At 37.4% G+C, this 20,097-nt stretch overlaps 1 protein-coding gene across 2 annotated transcripts in view; it reads left to right on the forward strand.

Moving 5' to 3' along the window:
- The first annotated feature begins 1,062 nt into the window (after positions 1–1,062).
- ENOX1 (ecto-NOX disulfide-thiol exchanger 1) overlaps positions 1,063–20,097 on the forward strand; it is a 270,650-nt gene continuing 251,615 nt past the window's right edge. For both annotated transcript variants that reach the window (XM_042976177.1, XM_042976235.1), the window contains exon 1: positions 1,063–1,122. The gene's annotated coding sequence lies outside the window, so the exon portion shown is untranslated. The remainder of the gene's footprint in view (positions 1,123–20,097) is intronic.

The following is a 20,097-nucleotide window of genomic DNA, read 5'->3' on the forward strand; positions in this document are numbered from 1 at the left end:
AAAACCCAAGATCAAAGATGGGAGAAAGGCTGGCCCGCTTACAACTGGGAGTCTGTATTTCCTGTGACTCCATTATGATGGTACCATACATAAAACTAAAGCAAATTAGGAAAGAAAATGTCCTAAATTTAATGATATTTGGATTAATTTAATAAATTGCTGCATTGTCTGTTCTCTTGTCAATCCTGTTTGTGAAATATTTTTCTAGGGGCAGCTGGGTGGTTCAGTCGGTTGTTCAGCATCCAACTTCGGCTCAGGTCATGAACTCGTGGTTCACGAGTTCAAGCCCCGGGTTGGACTCTGTGCTGACAGCTCAGAGCCCGGAGCCTGCTTTGGATTCTGTGTCTCCCCCTTTCTGCCCCTCCCCTGGTCATGCTCTCTCTCTCTCTCTCTCTCTCTCACTCTCTCTCTCTCTCAAAAATAAATAAACATTATAAAAATTTAAAAATATATATTTTCTAAATCCCATAGGCCACAGAGTCAAATGAGGAAAAGAGCGAGCCATGAAGCCTTTGGACTTTTACAGACCTGGGTTCTAAGCCCGGCATCAGGAGTCTGTGCTTTCGTTTTCTCATCCATAAAATGGAGCCAGTTCTCTCTCAGTTGCAGGCCTGTGGTTCAAATTAAAGAGCCCGTATGTATGCAGGCCCTTGCTGTGCTGGTCGGAATCCCTTAAATACCAGTGTTGCTGCCTCTGTCCTCATACCCCATGTACAGTTCTTCAATCCTAGCCTGCTTAGATAATGAGAAAAATAAGAGTTAGTAAAATACTCCTGGCTTTTAAAAGTTTTCAGGTACAGAGCTGAGAGCTTACTTTCCTACCCTGCCATTTACAAATAAGAATTGGGGGACACAAGATTACAGAAATTCCTACCATTATATTAATAATAGCAATTGATGCTAATACAATGATGGCTGGGACTGGCAGTAATAGCACTTGGATACTTCCTAATAGCGCGCTTTTTTCTTTCCTTCCAGAAGCACCTGGCATGTCAAAGCCACACTGTCTTCCATGGGACTCCCTTTGTGAACAGCTTCCATTTAAAAGACTTTTGTGAATGCATTATTTCAACCAAGTCCTCAGAGAACCTATTTGTCTTCTGATCCTCCGGAGGTCTTAAGGTTTGTGTTAATTTTTTTTCTAATTTCTCTTAGTGAAGATATTAATTTTGAGGGATATTTTTAAAGTGGATAATAGTCCTACCCCATTGTAATAAGAACTCTGGAAGTAGAATATGCACAGACTGTAATCCCTTGATTTCACTGGGAGACAGATAAAAGAAATGAAAAGAAATTTGATATGCTACTTCTCATACTTATTATTGTATACTCTGTAGAATGTTACAAGGATATTAGAAATAAAATATCCCCCACTTGGGCTTGAAACAAATTTTATTTTTGGGTTCTATAAATTCTAACGGAATAGATTTAATAAATTTATAGTGGATGTCTATATATTTTGTTAAGTGCTACCAATTAGTTAGAGGCCTTGTGGATAAATTCTATTTTGAAACACTAAAAATCAAAACCTCATCTGTCAATATCAACTAGTATGATCGTTATGACAGCTTTTAAATTATAAAGGCTCAGTGACCAGAGTGTTTTCATGTAGCTCTGCCAAGGGGTATTCACCCTCTGATTTACAATGATAGAACAGGGTTGTTGTTGTCTTTTAGTACGTGTATATTAACAGCTTGAAAAATTGCGAACAATATTGTTGTTTACTCAATAAAAAAAAAGCTTGCCTGCAAAGCAAGCGTTTTATTTTGGAAGTACATGTTTTGCTGTTGAGACAGTGCCAAGTAAAACACTTTTACTTTGAAAGTACTTTCCAACAAAGACCTACCCGAAGGCTGAATTCAATCCATGCATCTTTCATAGGTGGAAAAATAAACAGGGGAGAGGGTAAAGCTTGGTACATTGAGTGGACAAAAACTCAATGAAGAGCAAGGGAGAAGGAACCGAGTACTTTGCCTAGAACGACACGTCTTTTTCCACAGGCATTTATTTCATTTGGTTGGACTTTTATTCTGTCCAAGGTGACAAATGTTTTCTCCCCTAATGGCCCTTTTCTGTGGGTTTTCTTTTTATTTCTTTTATTTCTACTGAGAAACCAAAGTAGATTTCACTGCAGTGCTGGTACATTCCCGTTGTCCCTCTGCACCCTTCTTTGTTGGGCCTCATGACTGACGCACTTTGAAGTGTGAGGCACGCAGGACGTACTGGGGGAGAGGGATGGGAAGTTGTGCCCCCACCTTCAACTTTCCAGTCTGTCAATTTGGTAGCAAATCATAGTGTGTAGAAACCTAATAAGTGTATCCATAGAAACGGAAGTGCTAGAAAGGACTTCAGAAGTTACCTAAACGTTCTCCCCTCATCTGTAAGCAAGACCCCGCTTGAGCTGTCTGAAACTAATGAGAATCTATTTGCCTTCAAACCTAGGAATCCACTTTCCTTTTTAAACCTAATATAGATTTTCCTTCCTTAGAAACCTTGTTGTCGCGAAAGCCAAGGTAATTCCGGATGTCCTAGCATGATGGTGCATTCTTTCTTCCCTGGAGGGAGAGAACTTACTGGTCAGAGCCCCCTGTATCATCACAGATTCGGTTGCCAAGTGATCCTTTTTCTCTTCAGGAGAAATGAACCCACTTTGTTGAACTTCTTCTATGAAATTGTATAATCCAGAAATTTGCGCAGCCTCACAGTTCTTTTCTGAGTGTCTAAAGATCTCTACACTCTGCTTAAGTTTAAGAGTCCAGACTGATTGAAGGAGCATTAAAAATCATCTATCAGTGTTTGTCAGTGGGGCCATTATTGACATTTCGAGGTGGGGGCAGTTCTTGATGATGCCAGATTATCCCATGCGTTCTAGAATGGCTAAACAGCCCTGGTTTCCTGGGGCCAACGACCAGTAGCTCCCTAGGCACCCAGTCACTGTGACAACCGGATTCAGCCCTCCTTCACATGTGCCTGCAGAGAGGACCAGGACTGCCCAGACTCCAAGCTCCTCACCTGGAATTGAAGATGCTGAATCTGGCAGAGTTGAATAAAGGGTGGGGCTGCACCTAGGAACCCAGTTTTTAGCACTGGGATCACTCTCTTCCCTCGCCATCATGCTTCTCTTCTGGGCTTACATTTATTTCCCGGCAGTCCAGAAAGACAGTAACAGGCAGTTATGAATTCTCTTTCGGAAGACCAGAATTTCTGGCTTGGTGTTTTAAAGGAAATCACTGGTATTTGATACAGGAACGTGGATATGGGAAAGGTAATATCGGAACTCAGGGCAGGAAAATAGCAAAGAGAGGACAGTTCTGAGGATTTAGGGAAAAGACAGAACCTGGACCCCAGAGTATTAGCAGGGTTGATGTTACAAAGGTATTATTAGCTCAGTCACTGAGAAAGGAGTAAAAGGAGGGAAGACTGAAAACAGGTAAATAACAAAGGAATATTTCTTCACTGCCTTTTCACCATGTGCCCTAGTTTCAACTCCCTACTCTATGTCACGGGCTTCCTCAGAAATTCGAGGATCCGTTTTGGGGGAGCTGAAAGGGCCCTTGACTGCAGCGGAACCTCTCTCTCCCTTCAATCCCATATCCCTTGCCTCACCTACCCTCCACCAGCATTTCTCTCTCCTCCCTCACTTGCTTATTGGTGGCCCCTACTTCATTCTGCAAGCAGAGACTGGGGAAATGACTTGATGACGTTTATCTTTCTGGATCCTTCCAAGGTCCCAAGGAAAGTTGTAAACTGAAAGAATGTAAAAACAATGGAGCTTTGGGACATTTCTCCCACAGAAGGTTGCTAAGGCTCTGATTTTTTGAGACATTTACCAAAATACAGGTACTTTTCCAACGAAAAATTCTCACTCCCTCCTATTTTTTCTTTTTTGATTTAATGTTAAGAAGTAATTGAATTTACAGAGGTTACTTATTAACAAAATAAGAAGAATTCATGACTTAAAGACACAACGCCAGCCAAGTAGGAATATCTGGATTGTTATAATAGATTATACTTAATACCTGCCTTAATGTCTACAAAATAACACGTGAGAAGTACAGAGATGAAAATAGGGCCTGGACTAGAGAACTCTGCTTTCTAGTAAAATGAGGAATCCTACATGATAAAATGTATCGTTTATAAAAAGGCTTACATGCATGAAGAGAGAAATAACATCTGAGGCTTCCCTTATCTTGTGTTATTTAATTATTTAACACTTTATGACTCAGCCAGGTTTTTTTAAACATGGTGATTTTCCTGTTCTGTCTTCTTTTGTGCTCAAGACACCAAGTTATATTTGACTTCTCAGTTTCTCATTTCCTGAAATGCACTACTAGCTCTATAAACATGGAAGAATAAATATTAGCTTTATGAGACCGTGTTCCTCTAGTAGCTGAAAAATAGCATATAATAAAAAATACAAGGATGTAATATTGAAAATTATAGGTCAATATGCCCTCTTATTGTGGGTATATATCTAATCCTCCTGCGTCGAGACTACTTTTTTCAGAAAAATGTGTACCGTGTAACACCACTCGCGTCTGTGATATATTTTCACCCCTCGTATTTAACGATACATCTCATGACTGTTGCCTCACGAGTGAAACATTTCAGGCTTATTTACCACTATGATTTAAAACAAAAACAAAAACAAAAACCTCTCTGGCTCTTTGCTGTTAATTCTAATAATTGCAAATGATCCAAAGTTAATAAAATGTTTGTAAGTTTCCGTCCCGCTTCAGTACTTCAGTACCCGTGAGCTCCTTGGAATTACGTTAGAAAATGCTTAATGGCAGTTTAGGGGAAAAAAAAGAAAGAAAGAAAGAAAGAAAGAAAGAAAGAAAGAAAGAAAGAAAGAAAGAAAGAAAGAAAGAAAGAAAGTCTGTCTTTGTGAGAGGTAAAAAAAAAAAAAGTCAACTGTGGTCTTGAACAGCTAATCAATACTTTAAATGTCCAAATTGTTATTCCAAAATCCAGTCTCTAATTATACATTTTTAGCAGCAGTGAAAATGTAGCATCCATTAACCATCCCTTAAACCTCACATTTACACCCCATAAGGAAGAAAAGAGTGACTTACATGGATACTGTGTGATTGAAACACTCTTTTAAAGCCAGAGGATTCAATATAATTATGTGCAGATAATTCACTTCCATCTGGAAATTATCATCCATTTGCCAAAAGTGCCACTGACTTATCATATCAAGGACAGTCTTTTCTTCTACATTAGCTCTCCATTGTTCCTCTTGCTAAAGATGGAAAATAATCAGTCTTGTATATTCTAGGCTCAAAAGTAAGAAAATTGGACTTACTGGAATAGTTCATTCTTTTTTTTTTTTTTTTCTTTTTTGGAATAGTTCATTCCAATAGCCTAAGTTTCTACAATATCTTTCTTTTAAACACCATGATTTTTAAACTATATTTTTATTATGAAGTAGTTTAAACCTATAGAAAGGAAAAAGGCCTATGTATCCACCCCTATATTTTAATATGTTGATACTATTATATTTGCTTTGGATCTCTTTTTTTTAAAGCAAAAAAAAAAAAAATCAACATCCTTCCTATTCATCCATCCCCAGAAGTAATATTAACTATAATAATATTGCTGTATATTATTCCATTTATATTATATTATATTATATTATATTATATTATATTATATTATGTTATATCATATCATATTATATTTATTATATATACTGTTTATGGAAATAAAAATATATAGATATATATCCATAACTATTGTAAGTCGGTAGATGTATCTATATGGAATATTATTTTTAAGTTTACCTAGGTGAGATCATACTGAATGTATACCTTTGCAACTTGTTTTTCTTCAACATGATTTTTTTTATTTTTTAAATATTTATTTTGGGGGAAGGTGCACATGAGTGGGGGAGAGGCATAGAGAGAGGGTGAGAGAGAATCCCAATCAGGCTCTGTGCTATCAGTGCAGGGCTGGACTTGGGGCTTGAACTCACAAACCGTGAGATCATGACCTGAGCCAAAACCAAGAGCGGGATACTTGACCGATCGGGCTGAGTCACCCAAGCACCCTTCAACATTGTTATTTTTTTTTAATTATCTGTTAATATAGGGACATCTGGCTCATTCTTAGTAGTTAATTATCATGTAGTCTCCCAAATAAAGTACATCTACCTTCTCATAAAAGGACATTTACCAGCCTTCTTTTTTTCTGGACAACCATCTTCCTGCACCCATTTTATCATTCACAGTAGACACACAGGTTTACCACGTGGTGCTGCTGTTTCCTGCCTTCCACAGAAGAGGTACCGGGAAGCATTTGCTCTTTAAAATATACTACAAAACCTTTTCTTCCTTCTTGTCAGCAAGCTTTTCTATTTTGTTTTGTTGTTACTGTTAGATGTGCCTTCATCCCTCCCTCCTGATTTTTCCGATGGACAGTTTCCAATGTGGCTTCCATCTCACACAAGTGTCAAATGTGTCCAAACAGTGAGAAAAGACAAAAGAAATAGAGCAAAGACAAAGAGAGAATGCAAGAAGGAAGAAGGGATTACTTCCAACCCTTAGACGCTGAGGTGCAGTTGGTGTCCATGAGAGAGAGATTTTAAAGTGTATTTGCACATCAACATCTTGGAGGTCAGCTAGTTTTGGGAGGACTTTCCTTTTCCATTCGACCAACCAAACGTTTCCTTTTGTCTCTTGGTTTCATAACAACATTGGAAAAATGTGTGTTAGATATTTTAAAAAGTTAGATATGATGTTAACAGTTTCGAGATGTAAAGTTAAATATTTGTTTGGTGCCTGGTGTCTTCAAAACAGGGGCACTATCAAAAATCCTCAAAGGAACATATATTTGTACTTGTTTTTAGCAGATTTTAGGGTTGTTTTGTGAGTGTTTTACCTAGTGCAGACTAAATAAATCTTTTTGAATGGTTGAATGAATAAACAAGGTAATAAATATTTGTAGAGGTTACAGTAATAAATATTTGTAGAGGTTGTGTGGTCATTTGACTTGGAGGTATTTTAGCCTTCCTAGTAATCATCCTTCATTTACTAGAACACTTAACTTCAGCATATTTCGACCTCCTATGATTGAAAACTGAAGTCTAAAAACAAATGGAAGATCAGAGTTAACGGAGAGCATCAATTTTCGAGAGTTATTAGAATTAAAGTCTCTGTTTCGGGTTCCCAGATTGTTTAGGGCTATAAAACAAGTGTCTACTCCCTTAAAAATTTAAAAGCTGTGTATATAAGAGTTTACACCCTTCTCATATTCTGTTCTGTTTTGTTATTCTAAGAGATTAAAGCTTTTTTTTGGGGGGGGGGTCAATCGTATTTTTGTATATGACTGTGGGCTGCCCCAACTGACACCACTAAAAAAAAAAATGCAACTTTGAAAAATTCAAGAGTAAAAGCAATTATTTCTAGAATTGACAGAGCCTTTCCTGGGTTCAATTCTCACTCTTTTTAATTATTTATTCCCTTCAAGATGCCGGGAATTATTATACTGTAAATTATCTTACCACTTGCCAAATGAAATTTTCTATATGAAAAGATTAATAAGTATTGAGAATTTTCTTTGGTCTCCCTTGCAAGCAATGTCCTGGTCTTTTCTGAAAGTCAAGTCTGTAGGGTTTTTTCCCCCTTGGTCTTTATTTTTTGTAGTATTTGATGGAGTTCTGCTAAGCTAAGATTTGGGCCAAGTTTAGCTTTCAGCAGACTTTTGTAACTGAGTATAAGTCTTCAGAAAATAGAGTTTCTGTCAGAAATTCTTGCTCACATTACTTATAGCTACTGTGCTGGGCATCACCATAACACTTGGACTTTCCTGTATGTCTAGAATCAGCAGGGAAATGCTTTCGATCTTAACCCACATATGTTTTTAAGTAGGGCTTGTTCTAGTAGTCCAGATATTCCCAATATGAGCTCATTAGTGCTATTTTCTAACATTAAATTATGATTTTTATCAGTATCCATTGTAATGATAGATCTGCAGATGGCCTCAGGTTCTCATTTGGCATGTTTGTTAATAAGTGTGGTGGAATTTCCAATAAATCGTACATCCTTTATTTCGGCAGATTTTACTTTAGAAAGTAAAATGTCTGCTCTATCCATCTGTGTGCCTCCAAGTTGTTGTCCTGGGACTCGACTGAAATTATCACCAAATCTGTAGCCTTCCTCGCCTTCCTCTGCAGGCTCATTCTCTCAGGAGTAGGGCAGCTCTGCTCTGATCCCAACCACAAAGATGGAGTTGCAGAAGAAAATGAGGAAATGTGCCCAGTAGTAATGGGCCTACTGTCATCCCTTTATATTTATTTTCCTTTACTTTTATATTGGAGTCCATAGAATTAAAAAAAAAAAAAAAGGAAAGAAAGAAAAATAGCAAGGCCATCAGTGGCTTGGCAGAAAGACAGCTGGTCATGATGTTGGATTGCAAGTTTTTCAAATATAATTTGAGAAAGTATCTGTCAAAATTTGAAATGGAATGGAAAACAGTAAAAAACTATCAGGAGTTTGGTTCAGATGAGAGGATCATCAAGTTCATTTTGAGTAAATTGAAACCTAAATTTGGATTCCTCAATAAGCAACTGTGCAAAATGCAAGGGGAAATAATGCATTATTCCTAAAAGTGTTGAGGACAAAATTAGGCTAACAAGTCTAGGCAGAAAACAAAACTGGTAAGTGTTAGGAACCCAGAAAAATTGTAAATGTCAAGTGTGCTCTTACCACCTGAGATATAGACATAAATAATTAAGGACAAAGAATTTCAAGGATGCTTTTGAAAGAGACAAAATTAACATGGGAAAGCTCCCTAATCTGGGTGAACCAGAAAGAACACACTTGTTGGAATCACATGATGTTTAATCTCAAGGACAGTTATATAAATACAGTAGTATAAGCTGTTGGCTAGCGAAAGCCTCAACAACTGTTAACAACAAAACCCTCTCCATCCTGCTTCATGAATCCCTAACTTCCCCCTAATAATTTTATTCTAAGATGATCCACACTGGGAGGAATTAACAGAAGTTTGGCCCTTGACCATTCTACGCCATTTGTATTATTTTAGAAAACAGTATATTAACCTAAAGTCAGTGGTAAACTTTATTTGAATATAGGTCTCAATATACTTCTTTGACAAATTTATTACTATTTAAATTGAAACGGTGTTTTAAAATTTAGGTGTATTGGTGGTGAGACCCAGGAAGATGATTTACAAGTGACTGAGTCTTTTCATTTACGTGTTAACATTTTATTTCCCCTCAACAGTAAGGTTTCACTCAAGGGAAAGAATAATAAGACATTAAAGTACAGGGCACCTGACTCACAGCTTGTGTCTCCAGTCAAGAAAGAGGTCATAGAGAATGGACATTGCAGCCCCCAGCCCAGACTGATAAGTGGGAGAAAAAGATAAGGGCTGGGAGAGGTGATTGCCTACCAGCTTTCTCTTCCCTATTATCCCAGAATTTGGCATGCAGCCAGTGTTTCTTTAATTTTATCTTTAGCTTCTATTGATAGCACAGGATTTGTGTGTGTGTGCGTGGGAGCACTGGAGGTAGGAGAGGGAGTTCCTTTTTAAACAGACACAAGCGAACGACATATTTTTATGAGAAAGCCATTTTTCTAAATTCTTTCCTGAAAATATGGACAACATTTGAATAAATACTATAGGCAAAAGTTTTCCAGATTAAAAAGTCTGAGACCATTTTTATTCAGTTGAAATGTTTCACGCACACAAAGGAATGCTATTTACTGAACAATGCCATCCCTGTTAGAAATTCCATCCTAAATTTTAGCAGAGAAAGTGTAATCCCAAAATAAAGATGAGTTAAGGGAATGGAATGTACTTTTCCTTTCATTTAAAAGGATTTCCTTTGTTGTTTTAAAATCCTGGGTAAAAATCGATTAATCACACTTTCTTGGAATTATCGTAAGTGTGTATATTTGACAACCCAAGAAACAGCAGTCATAAAATGAAACAACTTTCAGTATTCTAGAGGTCATTTTTCTTATTAGAGACATCACTAAATTGCAGTTTAGTAAAAGATATCACATTAAGAAATTCCACTTGCATTTATAAAAATATTTATAAACACTATAGAAGATGCAATTTATAAAAATGTAATTTTACTTACACACTTCTCAGCAAAGATATAACCCACATAAATTCTGCTACCTTCCTTCCTGAGGATTTCTGTCATTTATGAAAATATGCAGTAGCTTAATCTGTTGATTAAAAATGCTAAAATTGCATTTTTAAAGTGAATATTGAAAAAGGACGGGGCCGGTATAGACAGTACTATCCTCTTAATTTTACTGCATTTAGAATTTTTTTTTCTAAGATGACCTAACCCAGCTTCATTTTCATTAAGTCCTGGAGGGCGATGCTGAGAACTTTGCCCAGAGTGGGCTGTGATTGAAATGTTTACTGAGCAAATAAATAAGAAAATTAATTAAAGGTGGCCTACAAGGGTGAATTTCCAAAAACCCCACGACTTCAGTGGGCTAAATACCAGATGGGAAGGGTTTGGGAGACATAATGCTACATGTTCTCGTTTTATGCTTCCTCTCCAAGGACTCACTCTATTTATTGCCGTGGCATCTGGCAGGCTTTCTTTTCTGGGCCCAGCATGCTCCGTGCCGTGTGTTAGTGTTTCCCTGGAATGAAAGTCAAGGAAATACCATGTCTAAAAATATGCTTTATGGGTTTTCAAAAATATAGTATTTCCTTTCTACTAGCTCATTCACTTTGAGGTCCTAATAAATGATATTTATGCATAGAAAAAAAATCACAGTGAATCTGATTTTATCTACACAGCAAATATAACAATTGCTTTCACAAAATGTGCAAACGTTGTCCTCCTCTTCTGTTTCTGAGACGTTTTATTTTTGTGGGTTTATGGCCACAGGCACTCCATGCTCACTGAAAATAGTCCCTAAAACATTTACTCAGTGCTTCTTTGTGCCAGGAACTGTTTTTCACATATATCAAGTACAGTCCTTTAACAATCCTGTATAGAAGGTATTATTTATATTATTTATCACTCACATTTTATAAAGAAGGACATTCAGATGTAGACTATTTAAATACCTTGCCAGATTCACATGACTGGTATCTTACAAGCTTGGTGGGGCTTTCTTCTTTTGATTTTTTAAATTCATTTATTATTTATTATGAAAGACTCCGTTTTTAAAGATATTTTTTGCAGCATTTTACTATGACTATGTTTACCCGTACAGAAAAGTTGAAAGGAATTTACAGTGAACACTCATATATCCACCACTCTCATCCCATCCCTCTGTCCATCCACGAATCCATCTTCTTTTGGGACACATTTTCAAGTAAGTTGTAGACATCAGCACCATTCCCCCCACACACAGTCCTTTGGCTTATATATCATTGCCAGAATTCAAAGTTTATGATTTTTTTATAATTCTTTTTTTTTTTTGGTACAATATGTGTTTATATAAAATGCATAGATCCTAAGTTTACATTTTCATGAGTTCTGACAATGCCTCTCCTTGTGCTACTCAAACCGACATCACCTCAGAAAATTCCCTCCTACCCCTTCCCCGCAAATCCCCAGCCCTCTTCGACCACCCAGAGTAAATTACTTCTAGTTCTAGAACTTCATAGAAACGGAATCATACACTATGTACTCTTTTGTGCCGGGTTTCCTTCACACAGTATGATGTTTTTGAGATTACTCTGTCCCTGAGTTTATCAGTAGTGCATTTCTATTTCCTGCTTAGTGATACCGTGTTATATGAATATACCACAGTTTATCCATTCTTCCTTGGATGGACACCTGTGCTCATTCCAGGTTTGACTATTATAGATGAAGTTATTATGAACAATCTTGAGTGAGGCTTTTTGTCAACATAGGCTTTCATTTCTACTAGTTCCACATTCTAAGAGTGGAATTTTAAGTCGTTAAGTGCATATTCAGTTTTATAAGAAATTACCAGGTCTTTGTCCAAAGTAGTGGCACCATTTTACATCCCCACCAATAACAAATGATAGGTTTAGTTGTTCCACATCCTCAACAACATTTGGTATTGTCAGTCTTTTGAATTTTAGCCAGTCTGGTGGGTTTTTAGTGGTATTTCCTTGTTATCTAATACGTGTTTTACTTGATGACTCATGTGGAAACCTTCTTTATGTGCTTAGTGGCCATTCATAGATCTTCTTTATAAAATGTTTATTAAAGGGGCGTCTGAGTGGCTCAGTCAGTTAAGCGTCCGACTTTGGCTCAGGTCATGATCTCGCAGTTTGTAAGTTCGAGCCCCATGTTGGGCTCTGTGCTGACAGCTCGGAGCCTGGAGCCTGCTTTGGATTCTGGGTCTCCCCTTCTCTCTGCCCCATCCCTGCTCATGCTCTGTCTCCCTCTCTCAAAATGAATAAACATTAAAGCGTCTTTTGATGAGCAGAAGTTTTAATTTGGGGGGGGTTGTAATATTACTGTTTTCCTTTTATGAACACTGTTCCTTGTATCCTAAAATAACTTTATCCCCAAAGCAAAAAAAAAAAAAAAAAAAAAAAAAAAAATCTATGGCTTCTTTAAATAGTTTTCTAGTTTTATATTTAGATTTATGATCTGTATTGAATGAACTTTTGTGTATTATGTGAGGTCAGGGTTGGGCTTATTATTTCCTGTATACGACATTAAATTCTTCTAGTCTTGTTTGTTGAAAAGACTTTCCTTTCCCTAATGGAACGACTGCCTTCATGCTATTCTCAGAAATCAAGTGACCATATAAGTGTGCCTCTATTTCTGACCTTTCTATTCTCTTCCATTTATTTTGTTGCTCTCTATGCTAGTACCACACTATACTGATTATGGTAGCTTTATAGTAAGTCTTCAAGGCAGATGGTATATGCTTTCCATCTTTGTTCTTCTTTCATAATATTGGTTTCAATCTCCTAGTTCTTCTGAAATTTTACATACATTTTAGAATAGGCTTGCCAGTTTCTAAAAATGATCAGCTTAGTGGCGTTGTCATTGGGAATATGTTGAAACCAAGCCTCAACTCAGGAAGAATTGAATATCACCACTAGCCTCCCAATCCATAAGCATACAGACATTCTTTCCCCACTTATATAGGTCTGCTTTAACATTTCTCAACAATATTTTGTAGTTTTCAATGTAAAATTCTTCTAGCCTCTTATTTCATATTCCTCAGAATTTTATGTATTTTTAATAGTTTAGGTGAAATTTAATTTTTTATCTCCTAATTGCTTACTTTGAATACATAAAACTATAATTATAGTATTGTCCTGATACCCAAATCAGAAAAATATAAGAAAACTACAGACCAATATGCTTTATGAATATAAACATGAAAATCTTCAACATAATACTAGCACATAAAATTAAAAACCACGTACAGAGGATTACGCACCATGGCCAAGTGGGATTTATCCCGGGAATGCAAGGTTAGTACAACATTCAAAAGTTAGCCAATGTGGGACACCATTTTAATAGAAGAAAAGGGCAAAAACGATACGATAATTTCAATGGACATAGAACATTTAACAAACTACCTTTCGTGATAAAAACATTCAACAAACTAGAAACATAAAGAAACTTTCTCAGCCTGATAAAGGATAGCTATGAAAACCCACAGCTAACATCATACTTACTGGTGAAAGACTGAAAAAGTTTCCCACCTAAGATGAGGAACAAGACAAAGATACCTGCTCTTGATGCTTCTATTCAATAATATTCTGGAGGTTTTAGCCAAGGCAGTTAGACAAGAAGAAAAGAAATAAAGGATGTCTGGATTAGGGAGGGACGAATAAAATAAACTCTGTATACAAATGGCACAGTCTTATATGGAGAAAATCCTAAAGAATTCACACATACACAAAACTGTTGGGGCTAATAAATGAGTTCAGAAAGGCTGCAGGATAGATCAGTTATATTTCTCTACGCCAGCAATGAGCCATCGAAAAAATAAAACAGTTCCATTTAAAATAGCATTAAAAAAACCCCAAAATGCTTTGGCATAAATATAACAAAAGAAGCATAAGATGTGGACAGTGAACACTGAAAAAGGTGGTCAAAAGAAATCAAAGATGACCTAAATAATTAGACAGATGCAACATGATCATCGAAGACTTAACGTTGTTAAGATGGCAGAACTCCCCAACTGTATCTACAGATTCAAAGCAATCCCCGTAAAAATCTCAGCTGGCTTTTTAAAAGAAATGTATAAGATGATTCCAAACTTTCTGTGAAATACCAGAGACGCAGAATAGCCAAAACAACCTTGCCAAAGAGTAGTGTTGGAGGACTCACTCCAGATTTAAAAGCTTACTACAAAACTACAGTAATGAAGACTGTGTGGTACTGGCAGATGGATAGACAGATGGATCGATGGAATAGATTGAGAGTTCAGAAATAAACCCATACATCTATGGTCAATTGATTTACAGAAATGGTGCCAAGACAACTCAATCGGGGGATAATAGTCTTTTCAGCAAACAGTCCTGGGACAACTAGGTGTTCACATTCAAAACAATGAACTTGGACCATTCCTCACCGCATACATAAAAATTAACTGAAAATCAATCAAAGACTTAAATGTAAAAGCCGAAACTATAAAAAATTTATAAGGAAACGTAACTATAACTCTTCGTGACGTTGGATTAGGCAGTGGTTTCTTAGATACAACATCAGAAGCATGAACAACAAAAGGAAAAAATAGACAAATTGGTCCTCCTCAACATTAAAAACGTTTAAGGATACTGTAAAGAAAGTGAAAAGAAAACCTACAAGGTGGGAAAAAACATACTTGCAAATTGCATATATGGTAAAGGTCTAGAACCTAGGATATACAAAGAACTCTTACAACTCAGCAATAAACAGACAAATACTCCAATTTAAAAATAGGGAAAATGCTAAATAGACCTTTCTCCAGAGAACATACACAAATGATCAATAAGTACATGAAAAGATGCTCAGCATCATTAGTAATTAGGAAAACACAAATGAAAACTACAATAAAATACCACTCCACACCCACCTGGATTACTATAATAAAAAAGCCAGATGATAATAATAAGCGTTGGTGAGGAGGTGGAGATTTGGAACCATTATTCATTTTGGCGGGAATGTAAAATGCTGCAACCACTTTGGAAGAGCTTGGAATTTCCTCAAAAAGTTATTCATAGAGTTACCATTTGACCTTGCAATTTTACTCTTAGGTATAGACCCAAGAGAACTGAAAATACGTGTTCACACAAAAACTTGTACACAAATGTACATAGCAGTAAATTCCTAAAACCCTAAGTATAGGAAACCCGAACAGCTAATGAATGGATATACATGAAATGGAATATTATTCAGCCACAAAAGGGAATGAAATAAGGGCACGTGGGTGGTTCGGTCGGTTAACCGTCCCACTTCAGCTCAGGTTATGACCCCTCAGTTCATGAGTCAGAGCCCTGCGTAAGGCTCTGTGCTGACAGCTTGGAGCCTGGAGCCTGCTTTGGATTCTGTGTCTCCCTCTCTCTCTGCCCCTCCGCTGCTCTCTCTCTCTCTCTCTCTCTCTCTCTCTCTTTTAAAAATAAGCATTTAAAAAATTTTTAAAAAGGGAATGAGATATGGATACATGCTACCATGTGGATGAACTTGGTAAACAAAATGCCAAGGGGAAGAAGTCAGACACAAAAGACCGCCTATTATGTAATTCCATTTATATGAAATGTTCAGAGTAGGCGACTTCATGGAGACAGGAGGGAGATTAGTGGTTATCAGGGACTTGGGATAGGGAGTTAGTGCTAATGGTACAGGTTTTCTTTCTGGGTGATGAAAATATTCTGAAATGAGATCAGGATAATAGGTGCACGATCTTGTAAATATAACAAAAACCATTGAACTGTACACTTAAGAAGGGTGAAATGTGGTATGTGAATTATATCTCAGTATAAAAATAAGACTGCCCTGTGATGTTATAAATGTACTTACTAGTTACAATTATTGTTTGGTAGGTTTCATTGGATTTTTTTAATATAAACTATGCAAATAGGGACAGTTTTGTTTGTTTCTAATTTTTATCCTCTATTTCTTTTTCTTACTTTATTGTAGTGGTTTAAGCCTCCTCGACAGTGTTGCATAGAAGTGGTGAGATGGGGCACCCTTGCCTTGCTTCTGATTTTATGAGGACTCTTTCATTGTATTAAAAATTGAGTACGATTTTATCTGTAGGATTTTCAGTGATGCTTTTTATCAGATTGGAAAAGTTATTTTCCATCCCTAGTCGGTTAGTGTTTTATAATAAATGGATGTTTAATTTTTTCAAAAGTTTTTTATTTATCCATTAAGTGCCTCATATAGCTTTTCTCTTTTAGTCTTGCATCTCTCGCTTTATCTTACACCCGGTTTCAATGCAATAGACCGTGAAATAGACAATGAGGTAGAGGATCCCGCAGAAGCTTCTCAGGACTAGCGCTACATGTGGCAATTGACATTCTTTTGAGTGGAACCAGTTACATGTTTGCACCTAAATGCAAGGCTTAGTGGGAATTATAGTCTTCCTGTGTGCCCGGAAGAAACTTGAAATGATTTGGTAAAAACAGAACAATTACAGTGATGATAATGATTAAAAAAATGCTGTTCTACTTCTGTAGCACTATGTACTATACAATTCATAAGTCCTTTTCGTTTTCTATGCTTTGTTTTAGAATTCAGCATGTATCTGTCAGTATTAACGTTGGATAGGCTATTGCCCCTGATCTATTGCTTATTCTTCATGCATCCCTGGCCTTTTCATCCAGTCCCAAAGTTTTCCATCTTCCTTATTGGGCTTACGACCCTGAAATTCACTTCTACATCTTGGATAGTTCTCTTCAAATCCAGAACCGTATTCCAGGATGCCTTCGAAGCATGTCCACGTGGATGTTCCACTTAAAATGCCCCAGACTCAGTTATTTCCTTCCCAAACCGTTTCTTCCCAGTGTATTTTCTAACTCAGATAAAAGCACACCGTGCACCTAATTATTTAATCCACATTCGTGTCTGACTTCACTGTCTCACTTCTCACATTTAATCACTTCTGTGCATTAATCTTCTAAAACCCCTCTCAAATTGATTCCTGCTTTTGTATTTCCATCGCTGCGAGAAGGCCCTTCCCATGTGGAAGGACGTGGAGCATCCTTCCAAACACTTATCCTTACCTCATCTCAGGATAGCATTTCTAAAAATATAAATATAATTGTGTTACTTTTATGCATGAAATAATTTAATGACCTTCTCTTACAATATTTATTTTTAGGCTTTTCTTCCTATTATTTTAAAGAATGGAAATCTGTTTTCAAAAAAAAAAAAAGGTTCAGATACTAGAGATGAACAAATAATAAATAGATGGTGAGAGCCAGATTTCTCTCTGTCCGGCATTTGCAGATAAGTAAGGAGGGAAGGCTGGAAAGAATGAACCCTTTAGTGCAGGACTAGAGTTGGACATGTCAAGTACAAACTCACATTTAGCCTAATATATATACAGATGGACAGATACAGGAACAATTGTAGCTATAGGTGAATACCTGGGCTTGAATGTATACATAAATTTCCTAGCTCTTTCTGCTAACAGGGCCTGGGGCCAGTGCTGTCCCAGTGGCGGCTAGCATACTGATGCCCAAATACTGGTTTCCTAAATGGTGTCTGAACGTTATCCTCCAATGAAAGGAACTGTGAATGTTGGGAGGAATGTCTGATTCTAGGGCCGAGACAGCAAAAATACAGTATAAGCCTGGAGCATTTGGTATTCCCTAAAGCAATAAAGTGCTCAAAAAACAAAAGAATGGGGGTATGTCAAAGGGATAGAAGAGATGACCTAAAAAAGTTCCCAATGGCCGAAGCTTGAACAATTTGAGCAACAAAATAGATAACGTGCTAGTGGGTCACAATTGGAAGTATAAAATGAATATATATGAGTTCATCCTAATATAAGCAAATGATTGAACAAGTAAACAACTGGAGTAGAAGGGACAAATCTTCCTTATAAAATAATTCCACATAATATAGGCATATATGGCTCCCACCAGGAAGGGGAATTTAGTCTCACCCTTCAATGGGGGCTGGACTTAGTGACTGACTTCCAAATAAGATCATGTATGAAGGAGAAACACAGTAACTTTACAGAGGAGAATCCTGGTAAACACTAGTGATTAAGGTTAGTGTCGCAAGTGGTGAGTCTGGTTGATATCACACGCCTCCTGATAGGACATGATGAAAAATGTACCTCGCCTCTGTTGGCGTTCCTCCCAAAACCTGGGGCCCTAGTCTAGTCGTGAGGAAAACAGTAGACAAAAGCAAAGTGAAGGACTTTCTCTAAAATACCTGGCTAATGTTTCTCAAGACTGTCAAGGTCATGAGTAACAAGGAAACACTGAGACACTGTTACACATCAAGGCATGTGTACAAGGGATAAAGAGACATGATGCCTGAATGCAGTGTGTGTTTCTCGGTTATGACCATGTGCCAAGGTAATAGAACATGTTAATATTAGGAGAAAGTAGGTGAGACATTTATGGGAACTCTTGTACCACCTTGGCAACTTTCCTGTAAATCTAAAACCATTTGAAATGTTGTAAGTTCCTTAAAAAATTAAGACCTGATATAAAACAGATACTAGCAGAGCTTCTGTGGTTGAAACAGAGTTGCGGGACCCAGGGTCCTGACTACCTGGCCTCCCTCTCCCTCCATGCCTTCTCCGTCTGCCTCCGTCCCCTCCCTAACTCTAAGGTTATCTGGCATGAGCGTTGCAAACAACCACCTCCAGAACGAAATCCAAACTCCTTGACATGTCTTCCAGTGCCCTTCATATCGTCACCCTTGCTTATCTTCATAGGTATCTTCATCATCTGTTGATCTCTTGCCTCCCGTATTTGTTTCCTTCACGTATTGTGAAGGCAATTTCTTTTTTTTTTTTCAAGCAGACCATGACCTTCTTGTTGATTTTACCTGTGCTGTTCTTTCAGCTTAGTTTTTTCTCAAGTTTGTTCAGCCTCAAAAACTCTCCATTCTGTGCCTTCTGTGTCATCCTAGAATTCAGCGGAAGAGTCTTCTCCCCTCCAAAGTCTGGAAGGGGAGGGAGGTGCTCTGGCAGTATTTCTACGATAACATGTAGTCCCTCTTAGCTGTGTGTATGCATCTTGGCTCCAGTGGTTGACAGGCTCCTTAAGGAGACATCATTCATCTCTTGCCTCGGACACAGTAGTTGTTCAGTACGGATCAAACAAATGGATGAATGAACGAACAGTAGCAAAGTTATTAAAACGAACTTATTTCCTTTTCTGGTGGTATTTACACACCTTTGAATCTAGTTGTCATAAAGCTACAAACTCAACATTTTAGTAGGCAAGTTTGAACCCAGTTTTTCAGCTTAAAACGCAAAGCATTGGGTTTTGAGGAGCAAGTGATAGCCTCAGCTCAACCCCTACGTGTATAAAACACATGGAAGGAGTTTGTATTTTACTCCTTTATTTTGGATTTTACTCCTTTAAATAACAAGAGTTCTACATGGTGTGTACTTTACAGGAAAGTAAATGGGTGCTCTAACGTTGCCTTTTCAGTCTTCTGGTGTTTGAAGGAGTTGTCAGTAAAGCTGGCTGCGTCCATTCATCTTCATTAGCCGTTTTAAAGTGATGCTTTTTTGATGCAGGTGGGCCAGCTATCCTCAGGCACTTTAATTTGCCAATTATTGTACCCACGGGTAAGAACAGATAGCGATTAGTTTCACATTTTGCTCACTGGGCAGCTTAATGTTCTTGTCACCTTACATTGAGTTTTAAATGTGCAAAGCGCAAAGAAACTCCAATGCTTTTCTCAGGCTTGGGGGTGGGAGGGTGGTCATACCTAGTAACTTCAATTGCTTCTGGACATAGGAATTAAAGGGCCTGATTGATTAATAAAAGAACAAGATAATATGGCAGAGGTATATCAAGGAGAAGGGTGTGTGTGTGTGTGTGTGTGTGTGTGTGTGTGTGTGTACAAAAGCTTAGATGTATCTTTTTCTTTCACAAAAGCACTGTTCGCTCGCTTATGAAATCTGAGTGCTAGTTGATGGTTTAGATTGCTGCTATTTAAGGAAAGAACGAATGGTAGGATCTTCT

The sequence above is a fragment of the Panthera tigris genome, chromosome A1, assembly GCF_018350195.1.
Source record: "Panthera tigris isolate Pti1 chromosome A1, P.tigris_Pti1_mat1.1, whole genome shotgun sequence".
NCBI classification, from domain to species: domain Eukaryota; kingdom Metazoa; phylum Chordata; class Mammalia; order Carnivora; family Felidae; genus Panthera; species Panthera tigris.